Here is a 10,899-nt window from a genome sequence, read left to right on the forward strand (position 1 = left end):
GCCTTGAATCAACTGCCTCACCGTAATTACTACTAAGCTAGTTAGGGGCATGATGGTCCAAGTGCATCATCCCACACTAGTATAAAATGGGGAAATTAGTGACTAGGTGACTAAAAAAGTTAGTCAATGCAGCTTTTCCAAGTGAAATACTACCAAAAATGATCAATCTTAAGTGAATAACTAAAAAAAACTAACATAAACGACTAATTTAGTCCTCAGTTAAAATATAGGACTAGCTAATAAGTAATACAATTAAAAATGACTAATATGAATGACTAATTTAGTCTAGGAACAAAAACAGGACTACCTAACAAGTACTACAATAATATGAATCAGTGGTTTATGTTAGTCATTTTAGTTGTTTCACTTCAACAATCTAAACTTGCAAGTGATAGGGGATTCAAAGGTTGTTATAAATTGGATGAAAGGTTAGACTTTCGTAAACACTTCTTTATTGGATTAGTAGATGATTAGAGTTATGGAGATTATCATAATCTTCAGGGTTATATCCTTTGATGACATTCACATGGAATTAAATTCAAAGGCTGACAGATTATCCAAAATGGTAGCAGGCTTATAACTGGGACAAATACATTTTGAAGAATACATAAAAGTTCTGGAAATTTGAAAATGAATTTGAACATAGATTTATCCATCTATAGATAAGGAGTAGCCTCAAATTTGCTAGACTAATGCTTAGAATCAAATGTCGAATGACATTGTTTGAGTCCCTTATAATGATTAACTTATGGATTGAAAGACTTTTAGATAACTTTGTTCCTTGCCATAAAGCATACCATTCTGCTTGATTATTTGAAGTAATGTCTAGGGTCCACAAATACGATTTCTCAATTTATCCACCTAAACAAAGGATCACCTCCTTACACCACAATGCATAATTCCTAATCCAAATTTTTCCGAATCAAATTAAATATAATTAAAAAAAAAAAAATCACACATTAATTTATTTTATTTTATTTGATATAAGATTAATAAATTTATCCACTTCGCAACTTAATAATTACAAATACATACATAAAAGTATATAGTATTAATTTTTAATTTAATATTATAATTTGGAACTCAATAAACTTATAGTATAATTCTTATATAAATACCGCCAAATTTAGTCTAACTTATAAACGAGGGTTCTGGGAAGTGATAGTCTTAATTTTGTCTCTTTAGAATGGGATATTTAGTTAATCTATGCATTGTTCCTCTGGTGCAATTTTTTTAATGTCCTTGGGCTCTTATTAAAAATTAATATCGCTCTGTTAGAGGCAAAATCCAAAATTCCCTACCCAAAAACAACTCTCGCCATTTTTTTAAGTCCACTACAATACAATACCAAGCAGGTCAAAAGTTTGAAACACAGAAAATAATACAAAGCATGTCTCACTGATCAAGGAATAGTAGCAACAGCAGCATGAGAAGCAAGATCAAGAATGAAGGGAAAATTAATCTAGTTGTAATATTGCAATCAAAATCATGACAATGAAACATCAGTAGCTTGCATTCTATGGGATTAGCATGCCAAGCATCTCATCACTGCAGTGGTCGACAACACCATTCTCATTTATTCTTATCCTTCATCTTCATATTGTAAACCCATCACTCCTCACAATCACAGGGATGCAATCACAACCATCGTTATTAACTCCAATGTGAGAAGTCTTGCCTCTAGATTTGTCGATCACGCTATTAAGCTCTATTCTTATTGAGGTTAGATCTCTCTAGCTTGTTAAACCTTTTGGAACCAAAGTAGAGAAGTAATGAAAAATTGAATAGTAATTTGTCTTTTTAAGGTTCTGTTTTTGGGATTGAACAATTCAGTTATTAGTGACCTTACGAAAATTATAAATATGATGTGTTTTTTTTTAGGGAGGGGGGGGGGGTTGGGGGGGGTGGGGTATTTTCTATGGCTTGCATTTTGATTCGAAATTAACTTCTCTTTGTTTCAGGGGATGAGTTTTAAAGCAATGTAACATGGTTTACTCTGCCAATACGATCTTTGGACTTCAACAAGTCCAATAAGTTACTAGTTGATGCAAGTGATGATGAAGGCATTAAGCTAATTAGCACCATATATAGTTCCATTGCAAGAGTGATCAAGGACCATAATGGGCCTATTACTAGTCTTTCTTTTGACCCAAAAATGAGTTCTTGGCATCATTAGAAAGTGATGGAACTTTCATATATTGAGAGCTTTCAACTGGTAAAGTTGTACATACATTGAAAAAATTTGCACCCAATACAAACTTCGATCCGAAAAGTTTAAATCAAATTAGTTGGTGTCCTCATGGTAAGATGTTGATTGTCCCAAAAAGGAAGAGATAGGTTTAAATGTATGACATGGATATTGTATAAAATCTTTTCAGCCTCAAAGGTGGGAATTTAGACATTATTTTTTCTCTGGCCTGGTCTCCTAATGGAAGTATATTTCCAAAGCTATGGTTTATCAACTCGTAATGGTTTGGGATGCTAATAGGAGGAATTATATTCACAGGCAACAGTTTGACAACCCAATTTATTCAGTTTCCTGGAAGCCTAGTGATAATGCTTTGGTTGTGATTGATGTATTAAGTAGATTTGGGGTATGGGAATCACCTCTTGCATCTCATATGAAGTCCCCTACAGACAATGCATAGCATTATGATAACATGGAAGATGAAGAACCCTTGATGGCTAGATATGAAGAATAATTGGAAGATAGTGTATCTGGAAGCCCTCATGAGATAATAAATGATGACAATGAAATGGGTAATATTTCAAGGAAGATCTAATAGAAGAAGCCTTTGGTTAAAGTTGAAAAGGGCAAAGAAGAGAGCAATGGAAAGGTTTTCAAAAGTGGTCAAGACTGCTTCAAATTAAAATCAGCAATGCAAGAGAAATTTTAGCTTAGTGTAATGCAACAACAATCTGGAAAGCGAAATTTTCTTGCTTATAACATGCTTGGAAGTGTTATCACCTTTGAGAATGATGGCTTCTCTAATATCTAGGTAAAGTCACAGTTTCTTCAATTTATAGTCACTTATATAAGTTGATTTAAGAGAAAAGTAACATGTATAAAAAATGGAGCATTTTTCCAGAAAATCAGTTAAAAATAATAATAATAATAATATATTCACTAGGATTCTACCCAACCACCTTATATTCCCTAATGGTTGGAGCATGTTTTTCACCTAGTCCTTTTTATTTCTCGAGTAAAATTCTCATTTACAAATTGCAACTTGCAAGCATGTTCTCCAATTAAGTAAGAAGAAAATTGGAATATTGAGAATTTTTCCCCGTCTAGCACCTGTAGTTAGATATTTCCCTAAATTCTCAAAAAAAGTAATTTTTTATATTAAATAAATATATCTAGTTCATGGACTGGAGTTAGGTAACCTAAAATAAAGATTGATCATTCTAATGGAGTTAGGTGAAGGACCAAATCTTCTAGCTAGGGTGAGACCTTTCATCACGGTAATGAATGTAAGTTCCTTTCCTTTGCATTATTCGTTTTAGGTAAATGAAGCTTCTTACCCTGTTGGATTGAAGTTGGGTTAAAAGCTTTGCTCCTAATTCCTAGCTAGATAGAGGGGATGATTACTGAAAGAGAAAACATAGGTTATACCTAGATCTGGAAAAATGTTTGCTTGTCTTTTACTTATGTAAATTGTTAAGTTATCTCATGTTTTTTAAAGCTTGATCTACTAGTTGTATATATGTACTTATTCTAGTGATGTCATTGCAAATGATTTTCTTAGCGAGAAATGAACTAGTTGGCATGCATGGGTCAACGTATTGCAAGATCACTATCTCTATCATTGTCTATGTGAATGACCCCATGAAAAAAAATATTTTGATAGGTGGGCTAAATGAAGATTTTGTTTCATTTATAAAACTAGGGTCTTAGGTAGCTTGTACTAAAATCTCATGAAAATCTACTTTGAAAATATAACAGCCCTAGTGAAAATCCCATCTAATAAATTTAATAAAGGAAAAATAATAATCATGATGATGGGACACATGTTCAACGTTGAATGGTGGGTAAAACACCCTAATGGGGTGTCACTTCGGTTTATTAATGGCTAAAGAAATTGGCAAAGCCAATGGAAAAGGCTTTGGAAAGGAATGAGGCATTAATTGGAGTTTATTTATGAAAATAATGGAAATTAGGAGAGAAGGAAGGTGAAAGGTCGTAGGTTGCATGTGAGGAGGAAAATGAAGGAAAATAATGGAAAGTGAAGAAATTATAGGCCTCATTAATAAAAAGGCTTATAAGGATCAATTTGTAGCTTTTGTCAATTCAGTTTTGGATCTCTCTATCTATTCTCTATCTCTCATACCCTTGGACACTTAGATTTTTCTTGGATAACTCTTGGAGGAGTGTGGCATACTTGGAGGTTTAGAGAAAAAATAAAAAGGAAGAGTATGAAAATGCAAGAGGACATAGGGATTGACAGCTACATTGGGTTTTTCTTGCATATACCAAGTTGCATGTATAATTTCCTTGCTAGTTTTGGCATGCATGGCATATGCATGTGGTTTCTTGGTTATGATCTGTCATTGGCCTGGAGGATTGCCTAGATTGACAGTGGTTTTTCCTAACCTTTCCTTTTCCTGGATAACCATGGTGTTGTGGGATTCACTTTTTTTTTCTAGTTGGTTCTCATATTCCTATGGTTGTGGTTTGAGTTATAAGTTCCTGGAGTCTTGGTTGGACAAAAACTTTGGAGCCCTGTAACAGCTTGGGTTGAGTTACTAGTCCTGGAGCCTTGGTTGGACAAATGGTTTGGAGCCCTTGGTGGGTTGAGTTACTAGTCCTGGAGCCTTGGTTGGACAAACGCTCTAGAGGCCAGCGGGAGTTGTGGGTTGATTTACTAGTCCTAGAGCCTTGGTTGGATAAACGCTCTGGAGCCCTGGACAACTTAGGTAGAGACTAACCCGGTGATGGTTAGTGATGTCCGACCATGAGGTGGAATCATTAGTTGAGGGTTGAGGTGGTTGGCCTCTGGAAGGCCTGGTTTGATTTTGTTGGATGTGATCCATGAGATCTCACATTCATGCTTGGAATATGGCACGAGGTGACTGGATGAAAGAGAGATTTGGTTCAGCTTAGTCTATGGTCAGGAGGTTTATGGAAGTCCCATACCTGGTCATCCTATGCATTCATTAATAAGAGCTCCTTCTCCTTGGTATCTTATGTGTAAATATACTAGTTCATATGTGGTTTTTATGGTTGTTATATCCTTGTTATTTCTATTAGTTATATGTTGGTTATGAGCATGTGTTATGACAATGATGTTATGTGGCTCTCATCATGTTTCAATTATAAATGAATGAACAATGAATATGAGACCTAATATATGATAATGCAGCTAATGTGATAAGGAATCAATTCTTATTAGCAATTCACAGATAATTATGAGACCCCTATGCTCATATTTGTGGTTATGACCTGTAGATTACATATTTGTGACATGTTTGACAAAATGCCTGTCATGGCTAGTAGGGTTTTAGTCAATTATTTGTTTAATTATTTGCATTTGTATCATTTTTTCGATGTTACTTTTCATTTCTGGAAGTTTCATGAAGTTCTGGGTAGTGGCATGAGACCTGGCCCTAAAAAAGTGGCACAGAATCTGGAGTCGCGGGCTCTGAACTAGTTGAATAATACCCCAATCACTTGCATGTCGTTATTGTGAGAGCGTCTGGATGGCCCCAGTCGAATGCATGTCCTTGTTGTGAGAGCGACTGGATGGCCCCAGTCACATGCATGCCCATGTCATGGGAGCGACTGAGGCTCTAGTTCAGTAAGAAGTTGGGTTTCCTCAGGGGTTGGTCACCTGGAGTAGTATATTAGCTCCCAGAGGTTTTGTAGCATGTGTAGAAGGTTAGGTTAGTTTTGTTTTGTCGGTTCCACTTCCTTAACTGTACATGGGGAGTTGAATTAGATCGTAGTAGCCTCTCGTCACATGTTTACCCCAGCGGACCAGTTAACTTGGGTAAATGTGGGAGGAGGGTGCTACAGAGTAGTATAAGAGCATGGTTCACCCATTCGACTGGATGGGCAGTATGTTGGTCATGCATTCATATCAAGTGCATATGTATTTTCTATGCTTGTGGTATATGTATTTTTTTGTATGCATGCATGTCGTACATATGTTGATTATGCATACATTAACATGGTTATAGTTGTCGTGCATGAGGTCATGGTATGTGGCGGTATGGTCACACACCGATGATCGGACTATGGTTAGGATGATATCTGTATGTTGTTATGATTATGTTTATACATGTATTGTGCTAATCTGGTTGATATTGCAGACAAGATATCCTCCCCGGAACTATATTGAGTTATGTTGATTATATTATGTTCTAGTTTAGCTGACATAATATACTTGCAGGTAGAATATCAAAGATGACTAGCAAGATGGTAGACTACAGTTCCCGAGACTCTCCCTATGGATCAAATGAGAAGTGTGGTGGTGGTAACTCTACTGACTTAGTAGACACATTGAGAAGCTTGAAGGAATAAATAAGGAGTTGCAAAGTAGATAATGACAAAATCATGCAGGCATAGGACAAACAAGCAGAAGTCAATCAAGTAATCCTTCAAAGTTTGTCCGAACTGCAGAGACCAGGACCACTTCGGATCAGCCATGAATAGGAGGATGGGACTAATGGGGCATATGGCAGTAAATCTCATGGTGGGCACAAATCGAATAGAGATGACATGATCAAATATGGTGGGTTCTTGGATACCTAAGATAGGAGAGGTGATGGACACAGGTACTATTCTAGTTCTAGTTCATAAAAGTATATGGATCGTCATCATTATCATCCTTATAGGAGGAGTGATAGGGGATATTTTCTATATGAGTTCAAGAAATAAAAGCCACCTACATTTGATGGGGAAATGAATAAGTCATGGGATGTAGAAGCATGGTTGCTTGGTATGAATAAGTTCTTCAGGTTGCATGATTACTCAGAAAACATGAAGGCTAGAATAGCTACATTCAGTCTTAAAGGTAAAGAAGATATCTAGTGGGAAGATGTAAAGAATTTTAGAGGTATTTATGAAGAGGAGTTGACTTGGAGCAAGTTTGAGGGACTATTCAGGAAGAAGTATCTATCGAATAGATACTATGATGACAGGGCAAAAGAATTCTACGAGATGAAAATGGAATTTATGACTGATGAGGAGTACACTAGCAGATTCTTTGAGTTATTGAGATATGTTCCTTACCTCAAGGAGGAGAATGCCAAGATTCATAGATTAATCAGTGTGTTGTTGGTAGAATTCAAGGACATGATTGAGTTTGAAGAGTCTAGATCATCGAAGGAGGCCATCCAAAAGCTAAATCATTGTTTTGAGCATTCAAAGCACAAATATGAGGCTAAGCTGAACTACAAAGGTAATGAAAAGAATAAAGGAAAATGGGACAAGAAGAAAACAAGACTTTAAGGTACATGTAACAAAGAAAATGTAGTGCCACCTAAGAAGTTCAATGCATTTGACAGAGGATAGGAATTTTTGTCTGAGCAGAATAAGGGTGATGATAGGTAGCCCGTACAGTGTTGGACTTGTGGAGAATATCATCGTAGGAGATATTCTCCACAGTATTAGGGTGGTAGACCGCAAATCTACAGTGTGCAGGACACACAGACAGTGGGGAAGTTGGACAGAGTATTCCATGGATCTATGCAGCACTGGAAAACAGGAAGGCAGATCACTAAGTGTCTATTATCGAGATGTACGGTAAGCTTTGTGATCAAATTATTTCTAATTTGATTGAACCTGGATCTAATTATAGTTATGTTAGTCCTAACCTGGTCGATAAGTGTGATTCGAATAAAGAAGTGCATGCAGAATCTTGGTTAGTGCAGTTGGATACAGGTACAAAGAAGAGATTTCATCATTAGTAAGAGCTTGTGCATTTGAGTTGAATGGTATTCCTACATCAGCACATTTAAATGTATTGTTGTTGGGATCATATAGTATATTGTTGGGAATGGATTGATTTTATCTTCATAGGACTAAAGTGGATTGTTATGACAAAGCCATTGAGTGTTTGGATGACAATGGAGAATAAAGAGTCTTGTAAGGTAAGAAGAAGGCAATGTCAGTTAGAATGGTGACAGTTATGTAGGCAAAGCATAGTCGTAGGAAAGGATGTGTGTTATTTGCACTACATATTTCCAATGACAAAGGTAAGGAAGTTGAGGATGTGGATTTCTTGAGTAGGTACCCTGCTCTACAACAGTTTTATGATGTGTTTCTGGTAGATATTTTAGAGTTGCCATCTCAGAGGGAAGTAGAATTTTCTATTGAGTTGGTAATAGGGGAATCACCGGCATCAAAAGCACCGTATCGAATGAGCACACCAGAGTTAGTAGAGTTAAAATTGCGGTTAAAGGAAATTTTGGACAAAGGATACATTAGGCCAAGTGTATCGCCTTGCAGTGCACCAGTGTTGTTTGTGAAGAAGAAGGATGGCACTTTTAGGTTATGCATTGACTACAGGAAGTTGAACAAAGTGACCATCAAGAACAGGTATCCATTACAGGGGATTGACGATATGTTTGATCAATTGAAGGGAGTCACAGTTTTATCGAAGATTGATCTAAGATCAGGATACCATCAAGTATGCATCAAAGAAGAAGATATCTACAAGATTTCTTTTCAGACCAGGTACAGACATTATGAGTTTGTTATAGTTCCATTTGGTTTGACTAAAGCTCCAACTACTTTTATGTGCTTGATGAATAGTGTGTTGTGTCCTTATCTATACAAGTTTGTTATTGTGTTCATTGATAATATATTGATATATTATAAAAATTAGGAAGAGCATGTCAAGCATTTAGCAGTAGTGTTGAGATTGCAAAGAGAAAATCAATTGTATGCTAAGCTTAGCAAATGCAGTTTCTTTTAGATAGAGGCACACTATTTGGGGCATGTGGTTTCCAAGGAAGGCATAGTAGTGGATCTAGAGAAGATAATTGTTATCATGGAATGGGTAGCTCCTAGAAATGTGGACGAGGTAAGATCGTTCATGGGGTTAACAGGTTATTATAGGAGGCTCATCAGGAACTTCTCTCGCATTTCTTATCCAAATACATCATTGCAAATGAAAGGTAAGAAGTTTGAATGGAGAGAGGAATGTGCAGCAAATTTTGAGCAGTTAAAGCAGTTGTTGACGAATTCTCTATTTTTAAAGATTGCAGATTCAGAAAAAAATAAAAATTAAAAATTAAAAAATTAAAAAATTAAAAATTAAAAAAAAAAAAAAAAAAAAAGTAAAAAATAAATAAATTGTGGTATGTACATATGCTTGCAAGAGAGGACATGGTGGATTCCTTATGCAAGAAGGACAGATAGTATGCTATGAATCAAGGAAATTGAATGAACACGAGCAGAATTATCTTACACATGATCTTGAGTTGCAGCGATCATCAAAGCCTTGAAGATGTGGAGGCACTATCTTCTTGGCAGACGGTTCATCTTGATGAGTGATCACAGTGGATTGAGGTATCTATTTGACTAACCAAATCTAAATGTGAGGCAAGCTATATGGTTGGCCACGATCAATGAGTTTGACTTCAAGATCAGGTATATTAAAGGTAAAGAGAACAGGGTTGCAGATGCTCTTAGCAGGCGGATACAGGTAAATCACTTAGCAGTTCTTATGGGACAAATTTGTAGGATCGAATCTTGCAGGTAGGTCAATAGGGTTGGGTGTGTATTATATTCTTTCCACGACTAGCCCCATGCGCAAGGGGGTCACAAGGGGGGTGATAGCCCCCCCTGTTCGTTACACCAGTGGTGGTTGACCACCCTATCGAGGGGTTTCAGGGGGGCGATAGTCCCCTTCTACGAGGTCCAGGGCAGGGCCCCGGGGAAAAAAAAATTGGACCTTATATTAGGTGGGTGGACCTACCTATGGTTTTGTGCATGGTTTTCGCACATGGTTTTGGGCATGATGGTTTTCTGCCCATGGTATTTTGTAGATCCGGTCAAGGGAACTACGATTATGTTCTAATCCAGGGTTAATGGATTGGGGTTTATGAATGCTTCAACATGTATATATATGTATTGTAACATTGAAAGGAATATAATAAAAAAATCAATCTGGTAGTCCGATTTTTTGGATCCAGGGGAAAATCTATTTGTATATTTGTTTTATGTTTTATGCTCTCACCATTGTTTATTTTCTATTTTTAGAATTCCTATGCAGGTAATTTTTGTATGGGGTTAAGACCTACAAGCAAGATGACATGTACATGGATATTATGCACAAGTTACAACATAGTACAGGTATAAGTGCAAGTATCAATATACAGGATATAGAATATCGTCTTACATCAGATGGCATGGTCAAATTTAGAGACAGGATATATTTGCCAAACAACAGTGAGCTCAAGAAGCTTATCTTAAGGGAATTTCATGCTAAGTTATACTCAGGTCACCCAAGATGTCAGAATACATTGACAGTACTGAAGAAGTATTATTATTGGCCAAATCTGAAGAAGGACGTGCTAGAGTTTGTGGCCAGATGCTTGGATTTTCAGCAGGTAAAGGAAAAGTGTAAGCATCCAGGTGGACTGCTACAACCGATTATGATTCCAGAGTGGAAGTCAGAGGTAATTTCCATCGATTTTATCACAGGTTTTCTAAGGCCATCTATATAGAATGATTTCATCATGGTTGTGGTGGACAGGTTGACAAAGGTAGCGCACTTCATTTAAGTGAAGTCTACATATTTAGCTAATGATGTAGTACAGGTATTCATCATAGATGTAGTGAGTTTGCATGGTGTACCGAAGAATATTGTGTCAGACAGGGATGCCAAGTTCACTTCCAAGTTTTGGAAAGAGTTATTTGCAGGTTTGGGTATAGAGTTGGCCTTCAAT

General features: G+C 36.6%; 1 pseudogene; it reads left to right on the plus strand.

Annotated features, from left to right (window-relative positions):
• Positions 1-1,445: 1,445 nt before the first annotated feature.
• LOC149241799 (protein ENHANCER OF LHP1 1 pseudogene) lies at positions 1,446-2,999 on the plus strand (annotated as a pseudogene).
• The last annotated feature ends 7,900 nt before the right edge of the window (positions 3,000-10,899 follow it).

Source organism: Pinus tabuliformis, chromosome 8 (assembly GCF_031772625.1).
Source record: "Pinus tabuliformis cultivar Carrire ecotype Pingquan chromosome 8, CPIR1, whole genome shotgun sequence".
NCBI lineage: Eukaryota > Viridiplantae > Streptophyta > Pinopsida > Pinales > Pinaceae > Pinus > Pinus tabuliformis.